At 35.8% G+C, this 12,740-nt stretch overlaps 1 long non-coding RNA gene across 1 annotated transcript; it reads left to right on the top strand.

The window, feature by feature from the left end:
* The first annotated feature begins 4,287 nt into the window (after nt 1-4,287).
* LOC108466787 (uncharacterized) lies at nt 4,288-5,231 on the top strand. Its single transcript, XR_001868698.2, has 3 exons — nt 4,288-4,706; nt 4,812-4,871; nt 4,991-5,231. It is a non-coding gene; the product is annotated as an uncharacterized LOC108466787 (long non-coding RNA).
* The last annotated feature ends 7,509 nt before the right edge of the window (nt 5,232-12,740 follow it).

Here is a 12,740-nt window from a genome sequence, read left to right as displayed (position 1 = left end):
GGTAATGCTTCGAAATCTTGTTTCGGCGACGGATACGGGTTAAGGGTGTTACATTTGCAATCTAGTTGTGCCTCACAAATACAATATTGCAGGAGGTATTGATGGAGAAAACCTCATGTGCCTTGTGGAAAAGGTTAGAAACTCTTTATGCAGCTAAGTCTCTGGCTAACCAATTAGTATTGAAACAACGTCTATTTATGTTTCACATGAACGAATGTGAACTTCTTAGAGATCACATTAGACAATTCATTACTCTTTTAAATGATTTAAAGAACGTTGAGGTTCAGATTGACGATGAAGATCAGACTACGCTATTATTGTGTTCTTTACCCACTTCATACAAGTCTTCAGGAAGGCCTTGATTTATGGTAGAGACAAACTCTTGTTCGAAGATGTGAATGGTAATTTGTTGAGTAGAGACAAACTCGATAATGAGTTTGGTTCAGATAGAAAAGAAGATAGGCAAGTTTCCATTTTGGTAGCATCAAAGAAATAAGACAAAATGTGTCGTTATTGTAAAAAGTTAGGTCACGTCAAAGCAAATTGTTATAAACTACGAAATAAAAGAGCTACTGAGAGTAACGAGGAAGATGTAGCTAGTGCTAATTTGGTCGATGAAAGCGGTGATAATTTCTTGTTAGTGTCAACGAGCGATAACTCCAAGCTTACGCCTGAGTGGATTCTAGATTCGGGATGTTCTTTCCACATGTGTCCCAATAGAGAATGGTTCTTCACATACAATTCGGTTGAAGGTAGAGTTGTGCGCATGGGAAACGATTCATCCAGTAAGGTAATTGGTATTGGTACTGTTAAAATTAGGATACACGATGGGACGATTAGGATAATCTCAGATGTCAAGTATGTACTTGATTTACGAAAGAATCTCATCACCTTGAGTATTTTAGAGTTGAAAGGATGCAGAATCAACATCAAGTCGAGCGATATTAAAGTATCTCGTGGAGCTCTTGTTTTGTTAAAAGGTAAAAGAACTGATAGTCTTTATATTCTGGAAGGTTCTACAGTGATTGGTGAAATCAGACGTTCCTTGTCCGTTACGGAGTCGAAGTCAACTCGTTTGGAGTAGAGACAACTTGGTCATAGAAGGTAAAAAGGTATGACCATTTTGTTGAAAAGAGGTTCTCTTTTAGATGCAGGTTTTGAAAAGTTAGGGTACTGTGTTCGTGAAATCAGACTCGGGTTAATTTTGATTTGGAAGTGTACAAGTCGAAGGCTAGAAGTCTTTCAATTTCTAAGTATAGATTCGACTTAGTTAATTCCCTGCATAGTTCAATATAGGCCTGTGGCGGGCTTTGGCAAAGATAACATTGTGGAAATATGAGTCAAGGTGGGGTTGGTAAGTATGACTCCTATTTCAGTCAAATTTGAAAAATAATCTTTTAGTTAAACTCTGTTTATTGGTTTCAATCAAAATCTGATTAGTCTAGATTATTTTATTATTATTTGACCTATGAATTTAGACTCTTTTACAACTTTAGAAAACACACCCATTAGAGATTAGAACTCATAACACATTTAGAGAATTTTGTGTTTATGTTTTGAGTGTTCTTTATTTTCGGGGTTCAATTTTTATCTCCATCTTTTGTACTCTTCGTTGTTTTGCCATTATAGCAAAATTATCTTTTCCCATGATTTTTTATCCTCTTTGGAGGGGGTTTTTCCATGTTAAATTTGTGTGTTCAATTTCTTAATTTCTTCCGCTATTTTTACTTGTTTGTTGCTTAATTGAGTTGATCCCCAACACTTGATAATGTTATTTTCCAGTTTTTAGGGAAAAATGATTTTTAAGTTAGTTCATTTTAAATTGCAGAAAAACATTTAAGATCATTTAGTTTTGCAGCGGAATTCTTTAAGTTAAACCGAGTTTTGAAAATCATGGTTTAATTTGAAATTCTACGAATTGCAGATTGAACTAAAATAGTTTAAATAAGATAAAAAGGTTCAAAAACGTTAAATAAAATCGAAAACAACTAACAGTTTCCAAAAAGTCCAAAATAGTCCAATTAGAAATAAAACTTTAACTTAACCAAATTGTAAAACAAAAATTCTAACTCGAGCTCCCGCTATGCCAACTCGTCCTAAGTTTGTTGGTTACCTGAGAGGAAAACAATAAAGAGTGAGCTTATGGCTTAGTGTGTAACACATCCCAAATAACATATTAGATACACATAAATTAACATATACGTTTTCGATGCAATTTAGATACAGGTTCAAATATAAGCTCAGATACAGAATCATATGCAATATCAAATACAGAATTAGATCCTACCTTTATCCGCTACATATCATCTTCGTCTCTCCTTACACACCAGTTAGGGTATCAAATACCCATCCAACCCCATGCTCCAATAAGTGAGCGTATGTTATTTTTCAAAAATAGTACAATAAAGTTGCCAAATAATGATACACAGTAAACTGTCAAATACAAATATATATGGTCAAGCCACCAGACTAAATATATGTGGTTTAAACCGCCAGATAAGTCAGGTTATTAAACTACCAACATTTCTTCCGTCAAATCACATTCCCACTCCCAATGCTCATGCAGATACTAACAAATAACAAATGCACATATGTCATGCATGTTTTTCACATAAGACATGTTATCAAGATTATCAGAATATAGATCATATATATATTTCACATACCATATCCACATTACATATAGTAGCATACTATAAAAAATCTTGTTTTCAAGTCCTATTTATACAATATGGACCCTACAGAGTGGCTAGATAAAAATCACACAACAATATGGGCCTAAGCAAAATTTTCCAGAAAATGGGCCCACATGCTGGTGTGACCCACATGGCCCAACTGGCCTAGCTTGTATGGTCCACACGGTCCAACACACATCCGTGTGGCTCACATGATTTGGCATGCGGCTAGGCACATGGCCGTGCGGCGTCGAGAGTCCACTTTTTTGCATCACGCCGTTTGTTATTTTTCAAGTTTTTTGTTACATATCTAGTCGTTTTTCGATGCAAATCCAATCACAGGAATTCCAAAACCTAAAACCAACATTTAAACAACCAATGCTAGTAACGAAACACTAATTACAAGTAACTAATTTAGCCACAACTGCTAACATTAAGCCTTAACAAAACATAAATTAACCTTTCGGCGTTCAATCACTTACCTGGATAGAAACAGCGGTCCTCCAAAACTCCTAATTCGCCAGAAGTAAGTCGTGCGATTCACCAACCTCACCTAACCGATTCCCACACAAAAGAGAGTGTTACAAATGTAATCAAAACTAACCAAAGATTTCTCGAACAACTTACTCATGAACAACCCTCTAACGAGCAAAATTAAATGAAACAAAACACCAAACTTACATGACACTTACTGAAATTCTGAAACTTCAAAACACACTAATGAATTAAATCAGGCAATAGAAACGACAAATGGAAAGGAATAAAAGAAAGGAAAATTGGAAAAAGAAAGAGGAAGAAAAAAAAATGGGGGAAGCTTGAGGGAGTAGAAAAGTGACAGTAGTTTTTGGGAATGAAGGGAGAAATGTGAGAGGGAGTGGGGGAGATTTTGGGAAAATTTTTAGTAATTTTCAAAAAAAAAAAATTAAAACTATCCACTTCCTTACAAAGCTGGTACCCTATCCTTATCAAATTTCCTTAGAATTCAAATTCCACTCAAACACTACCACATGGATAGCACAAGCAGGAAACTAGTAAAAATATTCCCGCTTGCACATGTAAGGATTCAAACACAAGACCAAATGGTAAACAAATACCTTACCATTGAACTAGCGAGCTCATTTTGTCATGAATTGAGTGGAAATAATATATGACTCTAATATCCAAAGTCAGAGTTTAGGCAAAAATTAACAAAATTTAAGAGAAAGGATTCGAACCCAGAACCTCACACACAAAAACACAATATTTAACCACTAAACCAAATTAATCACTTCACACATTCCAACAATTCAAAAACTAAAATTTTTGGGATGTTACAAGCATTTTGGTTTTTTCGATTAGTTGGGTCAATTTTCAAAATTTTAACTTATTTGATCAAGAACTTTGATACTAATTGAATTAATTAATTGATTTAAATATAATTAACTTAATCAAATCGAGTAAATGTCAGTTGATTCGAGTAATTTTTTTTGAAACAAGTCGATTTGGTTTTATTAAAAGGAAAATGAACTGAATACAAATCCAAAAGCATAGATAGAAGCTGAAAAACAAACACGTGCCTAAAAATCCTACTCTAGTTGAGCAAACTAAAACTGAAATGAAAAAACAAAAACCATAACAGAGCAAAATCCCCAAACAAAAAGCAAAAACAAAACATAATCGAAACCCTAAAATAAAAAGTGAAAAATAGTCTATTATCGCCATTCTTCACTACCAAAATGACCAAAACCTCCACGCTAAACTCACCAAAGAACAATGGAATAGGAAAGGACATTGAGGGAACCCTTTTTCCCATAGCATGAAAACTTTAATCCCAAATAGACCCGTATCAATATGACTTCACGGCAGATCTATCCACCTCCAATCCTTCGCTACAATCTCACGAACCTCTGGAGGAACTTACTCTATTCAGAACCGGTCACTCACACTTTGTCGACCAATCATCGTCGTTGTATGTGCAGCCATATTACAACTTCTAGGAGTGAATTTAAAACAACATGGCTCAAAACTTCTCACAGAGCTTTCGTATCCTAGGTAATTGGTCGGATAACTGAATAGTCTTTTGCGTTTTTCTGTAACTTCAGTATTACAATCCTCGAATCACTCTCTAAGATGATTCACTGGAAACACATTTCTCAGGAAAATTGGAGCCCATGTAGAACCGCTATCGCCTCTACCATGAAAATCGTATTGACTTAGGTATGAAACTGATAACCCGTGCCCAATATTTTCCCCAATTCATCTCTAACAATAATCCCTGAAATCACCTTTTGTGTTGGTCTCGAATATTCCGTATCGACATTTACCTTAACCCACAGTGATTGTGGAGGAGTCCAATGAGCTGCAGCAATTTGATGAGGGTGCCCCAAAACTGAACTCAACATTTGATATTCTTTACCATAACCTTGAACAAAGGTAACGACATCATTAATACTTTGCGAAATTCCTTTATGGATGAATTTATTTCAAGCATACTGCCATGCCCAAATTGTAATAGCAGCAAGTTCTTTTTTGTCATTATTTGAATGCTCAAAAATCCGACATAACCAATCCACTAAACTCGCCTCGACCACCACTGTAGGCCACCAGAATCCCAATCTTAGCCAAACTTGCTTCGCGAAGAGGCAGTTTCAACGAGCACGTATGGTCGATTCATCATAATATTGACATCATGGGCACAATTGCCCAACTGCTATTCTTTTTCAATATAAATTTCTCAGCGTTGGTACATAATTTTAAACAAATCTCCAGATTAAAATTTTGATGTTTGACGCACATTTCAAACACCACAATTTCTTATAGATAATACGTTCATTCATACTTACAATGCAAGGCTACAATAATGCTCTATAGCCACTACACATTGAGTATTCCCCGGTATGTTCCCCGTACCAAATTTGCTTATCCATTTGATTGGTTTGTTGTAAAGGTATACTAAAAATTGCATTTGCCTCATCATAAAAAAAGATTGATCTAATTAATCAACTATTCCAATAGTTTGATTCTTGCACAAATAAATCGCTAACCCAATCAACTCCTAGGACCTGTTTCGTAACTACCTTTACCATTTCCTTACCATGTAGCCGATAATCTTCCCATATAGACACCATTAATCCCATCCCAATCCTCTATTTTAGCCTTGACTTCAGTAAACCTTTTGCACTCCAAATGCTTCTCCAAGTCATAGAAGGATTTGAGCCTAGATTCGACTTTAAAAAACCAGTATTTGCTTAATATTTCGCCCGAATAAATCTTGTCAATAAAGAGCCAGGATTCTCCAACAACCTCCATCCTTGCTTTGCCAATAAAGCAATGTTAAAATTTTCCAAATCCCTAAAACCCATACCACCATCATCTTTTAGATAATAGAGCTTCTCCCAAGAACACCAGTGCATCCCTTTTGTTCCTCCCAATTTCTACGACCAAAACTGAGCCATCAGTGCTTCAAGTTCCCTACAAAATGAACTGGGTAATAGAAAACACAACATGACAAACATCAGAATTTCGTGTAACACCGACTTGATAAGAACTTCGCAACTGACTATTGACAAGACTTTTGAGCTTCAACTATTTAATCGATTCATACACTTCTACTTCAAACTTTGAAAAGCTTCCATTTTATTCCTACCAACAACCGATGGTAAACCCAGATACTGCTCAGGGTTATTAATAGAGTGAACCTCTAAAGCTTGACAAACCTCCACTCTTTTCTCCTGAGAAATGTTCACACTAAAAAGTGTTCCAGATTTATCAAAATTAACCACTTGCCTCAACTATTTACATAATTTTCTAACAACCTTTTAATGCATTTGCCCATTCCAACAATTCCTCACCAAAAATAATGCTATCATCCGCAAGAAGTAAGTGATTGACAATAGGGGCATACCTATTAATACATACTCCCCGTAGCCATCCTTGCTGTGCTGCCATTCACAATAATGCTAAAGTCCCATACTACATACAAAGAATAAGTATGAGCTAAGAGGATCAGCTTACCTTAGCCCACAAGACGGGTAAAACTGCTCCCCTCACCTTTCCATTTAGAACTATTGAGTACAAGATCAATTCCACACATCTCATCACTTTTTGAATCCACAGATCTGAGAAACCCATCTGCCCGAGCATCGCTTTAAGAACGACCACTCAACTCTATCATATGCTTTGCTCATATCTAGTTTTAGTGTAAAAGACTCCATTCTACCCATCTTCTTGTGCTTTAAGAAATGTAAGATCTCATATGCCGATAAAATATTATCCAATATTAATCGACCAGGCATAAAAGCACTTTGGGCCTCATTAATACAATAATGAATCACTGACTGTAACCTGTTCACAAGCATCTTTGAAATGATTTTATAAAGAATGTTGCATAAGCTTATTGGTTTGAATTGACTCATGTTTTTCGGGTTACTAACTTTGGGAATTAAAACAATACCAATCCCATCGCCTTTAACGAGCTTATCGATTTAACCGCATCGCAGACTTTTATAAACGAAAGATCTCGCAGCAGATTCTCATTCATGTATGATGAAATGCAAGGGGCAACCCCTTGCAATACCTCATCAACGTCGTTCGTACCATTCGAAGAAAAAAGAGAGGTAAAATATTCTTTGGTGATATTCAACAAGGCCAAATTACTTTCATACAAGATGCTACTCTCTTCTTTCAGATTTACCACTCGATTTCTCCTTCTTCGTTGCGAAGCATAATTATGGAAGTACATAGTATTTCTGTTCATATTACTCAACCAATTAGCCCTTGCGCATTGCTACCAATAAATCTCATATTTGTCCACTTCTAAATTCAACGCTAGTTTCACATCCACAGTCTCCCCTAAAATCTCAACTATAGGATAAGACTCATTCAACTTTATTAACCTTTTCCGTAGTTCATTCCTTGTCATAGATTTAGTCTTCTTCAACATGTTAAACCATCTTACAAGTTCACGACCTACCTCCCTTAACTATTGCGGAACTAAACCTTCGAGGATTCCCATAACTGTTTCATTTCACTTTCGCATGAATCTACCATAATCCAGACAGCCTCAAACTTAAAAAGTGATACTCGGTGATTATTCCATCCAACATCCATGTTGACCAACAATGGATAATGGTTAGAAAAAGAGTCAACCAAATGGTCCAAACTATAATTTGAAAATCGAACACTCCATTCACTATTAGCTACACCCCTATCAATCCTCTCTTGGATATTAATTCCTTTAAAATGCCCCATTTCCCATGTAAACCATTATCCTTGATAACCCAAATGAAACATAGAGCAATCTTCCAAAGCCGATCGAAAGCTTTTCATTTTTTGTTCCTTACGAGATAAGCCCCCATTATTTTCAGTCAAATAAACAATCTCACTAAAGTCCCCAATAACCATCCAAGGAACATTAGGAAAATTATTTAATTGTCTCAATAGATTCCATGATTCCTCACGAAGTCTCTCTTCAGGAGCCTCATAAAATCCTGTGCATCTCCAAGCTTGTCTCTCCCCATCATCCTCCACCATTACATCAATATGTCTTCTCGAGTAAGACCGCAAAAATACCTTACATTTATTTTTCCATTCCATTGACAGTTTGTAACACCTCAAACTCGTATTCGACGTTAGAGTAGGGTTACAAAATATTACAAACCAATCAAAGCATTTAACAACCAATTCATAAGTGATCATAAGCATATTCTAATTCAATCATAATTATGCGAATTGTCCCTAAATTGAGCTTTAAAGTTCCCTTAAAAACACTTTGGGGCTAATAGAAATCATTTGAAAAGTTAAAGAAGAATTTGCAAAAAAAATTTTGACTATAGAGTTCATACAGCTCTGTGGCTAGGCCGTGTAAATAACACAGCTAAGACACACGCCCGTGTCTAAAGCCGTGTGGGCATTCGAAGTAGGGACACACGGTCGTGACCCAGCTCGTGTCTGTGCCTGTGTAACTCACTAACTTAGGTCACATGGCCATGCCACACACTTGTGTACCAGGCCATGTACCCTTCGAAATGGCATCGCACGCCCGTGTGCTAGCCTTGTGTCTCACACGGTGATGCGTCGTTGAGAGCACCAAAAATATCCTGTTCCCTGATCCTTAGGGACCGGATTGTACGAATGCTCGTTTCTTGAAATCCTGGACAATATCTTGGCCAAGAAAACTTCCGTTCCTGAAAAATAAAAAAAAACAGAATTAAGAATTTCAATCTAGAAAAACAAAATAAAAACAGAATTTAAAGTTGAATTAAAAATTGCAAAATTAAATAAATTATGAAAATTAAAATGAAGAATATAAAAAAATAAACAGAGTTGGGAAGTGAGTTTCTTATGTGGTGAGATTCCAGCCTTCGGTTGTCTCAATCCACCTTGGGTTCGATCCTTGGCTTTAAGTAACCCTTCTCGAGCAGGATAAGCTAGTTATAGTGGTAGAGGATGCCTACGACCACCAGCTCCAAGGATTTAGACTTAAATTAGGCGGAACCTGACTCTAGCCAATAATCGCTTTTGTGAGACTATCTTCTGCTAGATCATCACTTCCCAACGGCGAATACCATGCTGTTTTGTCTCTTGGATTTTCCAACCTCTAACCCAGAAAGCCAACGAACCGACTGTGCAACCTTCCAAAAACGTACAAAGCAGCCGTTCCTTGCACAAGTTGAAAAGATCACCTATTAAGGGACATGGACGAAAGCGTTAGTCTCGTAATGCGAAGAAGCGATGAATACCTTGTAGAGAAGGCTAAGCACAGATTCTAAGCCTCATGAAACTTTTTGGAGGATTTCGACAACCTTCGGCTAGATTGGTTTAGTGGCTCATGATTTTTGGGAAAGAAATAAATATAATAGAAATGAGATTTTTATTGAAGAAAATATGGAGAGAACAAAAGATAGAGTTTTTGGGAGAGAGAGTGTTTACAGGAAAAAGAGATGTGAAATATGTGCCACTTCATCCCCTATTTATAGCACTAGAAAACTTAGTCTATTCCTAATTAAATTCTAAAAGATAATTACAAATAAATAAAGATAATTAAAGATAAATGAAAATAAATCCTAAAATTTAAATCTAAATAATTATCTTTAATAATTATCCTAATATAATTGAAATTAAAATAGAGTCTTGTGCTATAAAATATCTTCTTTTGTATTTTTGTCATTGGGTCTTCCACGTTTGCATTTTTGGCACCACTTCTCTCTTTCTTTGCATGTTGGCCCACTATATCTTCAAATTCACACTTTTTACCTTTAAATTTCCTCTCGCGTTCAATTTAGTCCTAAAAGATAAAAGACCACAAAATAATCTAAACTAGTAGGATCATACTCAAAATAATCATGCAATTAGCACATAAAATATGTCGTTCTAGAGTATTATCAAATTCTCCCTACTTAGCCCATTCTTGCCCTCAAGTATGGTTCGTGTCCACTGTGAAAATTAAATCCTTCCATGAAAGAAATACTACTCCAAAGTTTTATAAAAATTAGTCAAAATGCATATGAAAAATAAAGAGAACCCTTAGCTTGCTTTAAGTAAAATTTGAAAAAAGTATTCCAATTAACACACACAAAAATTAAGATCGACTTGGATTATTTCATGAAAATTAGGTAATTTACCAAACCTATCAAGACACCTTATTTATTTCTCCTTTAGTCCCCAAATTTTATTAATACCTCATTCTTCTTTTTTTTCTTTTTTTTTTTAATTTTATTTATTTATTTTTACTTAGGAATATATTGAACCTTTTGACGCGAAGAGAGATGACAGCCAAGCACCCTACCCCGGTTACTTTGCCTAACACATTCCTAATTTTTATTTTTCTTAAGAACATATCAAACCTTTTGACGCGAAGAAAGATGACAGCCAAGCACCTCACCCCGGTTACTCAGCACAACACATTCTTAAAAATTAATTTCGGTTAGCGGAGTTTTACCTAACACGTTACATAACCTTTTGACACAAAATAGGATGACAACCCAAGCACACTACCCCGGTTACTGAACTAGTCACGTTTTAAGCTGCACTCATAACCACAGAAACATTATTATTAAACGAAATTTTAATTTTGGAGGACTTAGGAGCAACAATCAAGTTTCAAAAATAAGTTTCAGCAACCACCTTAATAGTCATGAACATATTTTAAGCATGCAATTGTATTAAGTGTCCTCTTTGCATTTAGACTTAATCAAATTTACTAAAAGCAAAATAGGGTTAATTCTATTAATCAAAATTATTCAGCCTAAAAGAAATAAAACAATAGAGATGCAATCAAACAGGAAAAATCATAATTAACTCAGTAGACAAAAATCATGCATGTGGGTCAAACAGTGGGCAAGTCACGGTCAAATTCTTGGGTATGAAAAGAGGTAGAATATTCTTAAAAAAAAATTATATGGACAGCAACGACCAAAGCAGCAACAACAATAAAAAAAATCAGCATCTAAAACGACAGAAATAATAAGGAATGCCTCCCCCCACTTAAAACACATAGTCCTCGATGTGGAATAAATAAATAAATAAGCAGAAGAAAATTTAGAAGAACTCCCCATATAGTTACTGTCGTTCGCGCATTATGGTAATGAGTTCTCCCTATTGTTTCTTTGGTTTACCTAATTAAAAGAAGAGAATTTTTATTAATAAAATAATTAAAATAATAAAAATAAAAATAAAAAATAAAAATAAAAATAAAATAAAATAATAAAAACTGGGTTGCCTCCCAACAAGCGCTTGTTTAACGTCGTTAGCTCGACGCCTTGAATGGTTCTATGGTGGCTCTAACTGAATTTTTTCGACCGTGTGGGCTTGAAAATTCTCGTAAGATGGCTTCAACCATTGGCCATTAACTATGAACCGCTTTCCTGATTCTTCACTCTCTATTTCTACTGCACCATGTGTGAATACTGGGTCACAATAAAAGGCCCTTGCCATCGAGATCGAAGCTTACCTGGGAATAGTTTTAATACGGAGTTATAAACCAAAACTTTTTGTCCTACTAAAAAATGCTTCTGTGTTGGTACCAGTTCTATAATAGTGCCTACTAAAAAATGACACGCTTTGCCAAAAACAAGTCGATACAGGGTCATGCCAATCAGTCCCTTATACGCCGTTCGATAGGCCCAAAGCACGTCATTGAGTCGAAGACTCCAATCTTTTCGGTTGGGCTAAACTGTTTTCTCCAAATGGACTTGATCTCTCTGTTCGAAATCTCTGCTAGGTCGTTCGTTTGGGGATGATAGGCTGTTGCTATACGATGGTGAACTCCATATCTTGATAATAGTGCCTCCATGACCTTATTGCAAAAGTTGGTACCACGATCAATGATCAAAGCTTGGGGTGTGCCAAACCTAGAAAAAAATAGTTCGTTTTAGAAACTCCACAACCATTTTAGCATTATCATTGCGAGTAGGCTTTGCTTTTATTCACTTAGAAACATAGTCTACTGCAAGAAGTATATATACGTTTCCAAATGAAGAAATAAAAGGGGCTCATGAAATCGATACCCCATACATCAAAAATCTCATATACATGAATCGGGGATAGGGGCATTTGATTTCGTTTAGTGATGTTGCCTGTATGTTGGAATTTATCGCAAGACTTACAGAAGTTATATGCATCTCAAAAAATTGTGGGCCAATATAGCCCACACTTTAATACTTTGTGAGCTGTCCGTTTAGGCCAAAGTGACCTCCACAAGCTTCTGTATGACAAAAAGTAAGGATAGAGGTTATCTCAGTTTCTGGAACACATCATCTTATTATCTAATCTGAACAATGTTTCCATAAGTATGGGTCATCCCAAATGTATTACCTAACTTTCCGTCTAAGCTTGTCCTTCACAGAACGTGGTAACTCAGTGGGTAACGATCTTATGGTTAATAAATTAACTATATCTGCATACCATGGATAGTGGGCCTCAGTCGAAAATAAGCTTTCATCAGGGAACTCATCCTTTATAGGAATATCATCAAGTGGAGTTTTTATCCTACTCAAGTGGTCAGCCACCAGGTTTTCACATCTCTTTTTATCACGAATTTCGATGTCAAATTCTTGGAGCAGTAGAATTCATCTAATGAGCTTTGGT

This window comes from Gossypium arboreum, chromosome 2 (assembly GCF_025698485.1).
Source record: "Gossypium arboreum isolate Shixiya-1 chromosome 2, ASM2569848v2, whole genome shotgun sequence".
In the NCBI taxonomy this organism is placed as follows: domain Eukaryota; kingdom Viridiplantae; phylum Streptophyta; class Magnoliopsida; order Malvales; family Malvaceae; genus Gossypium; species Gossypium arboreum.
Note: the sequence above shows the minus strand (reverse complement) of the source record. Positions and strands in the feature narration are given on the sequence as shown.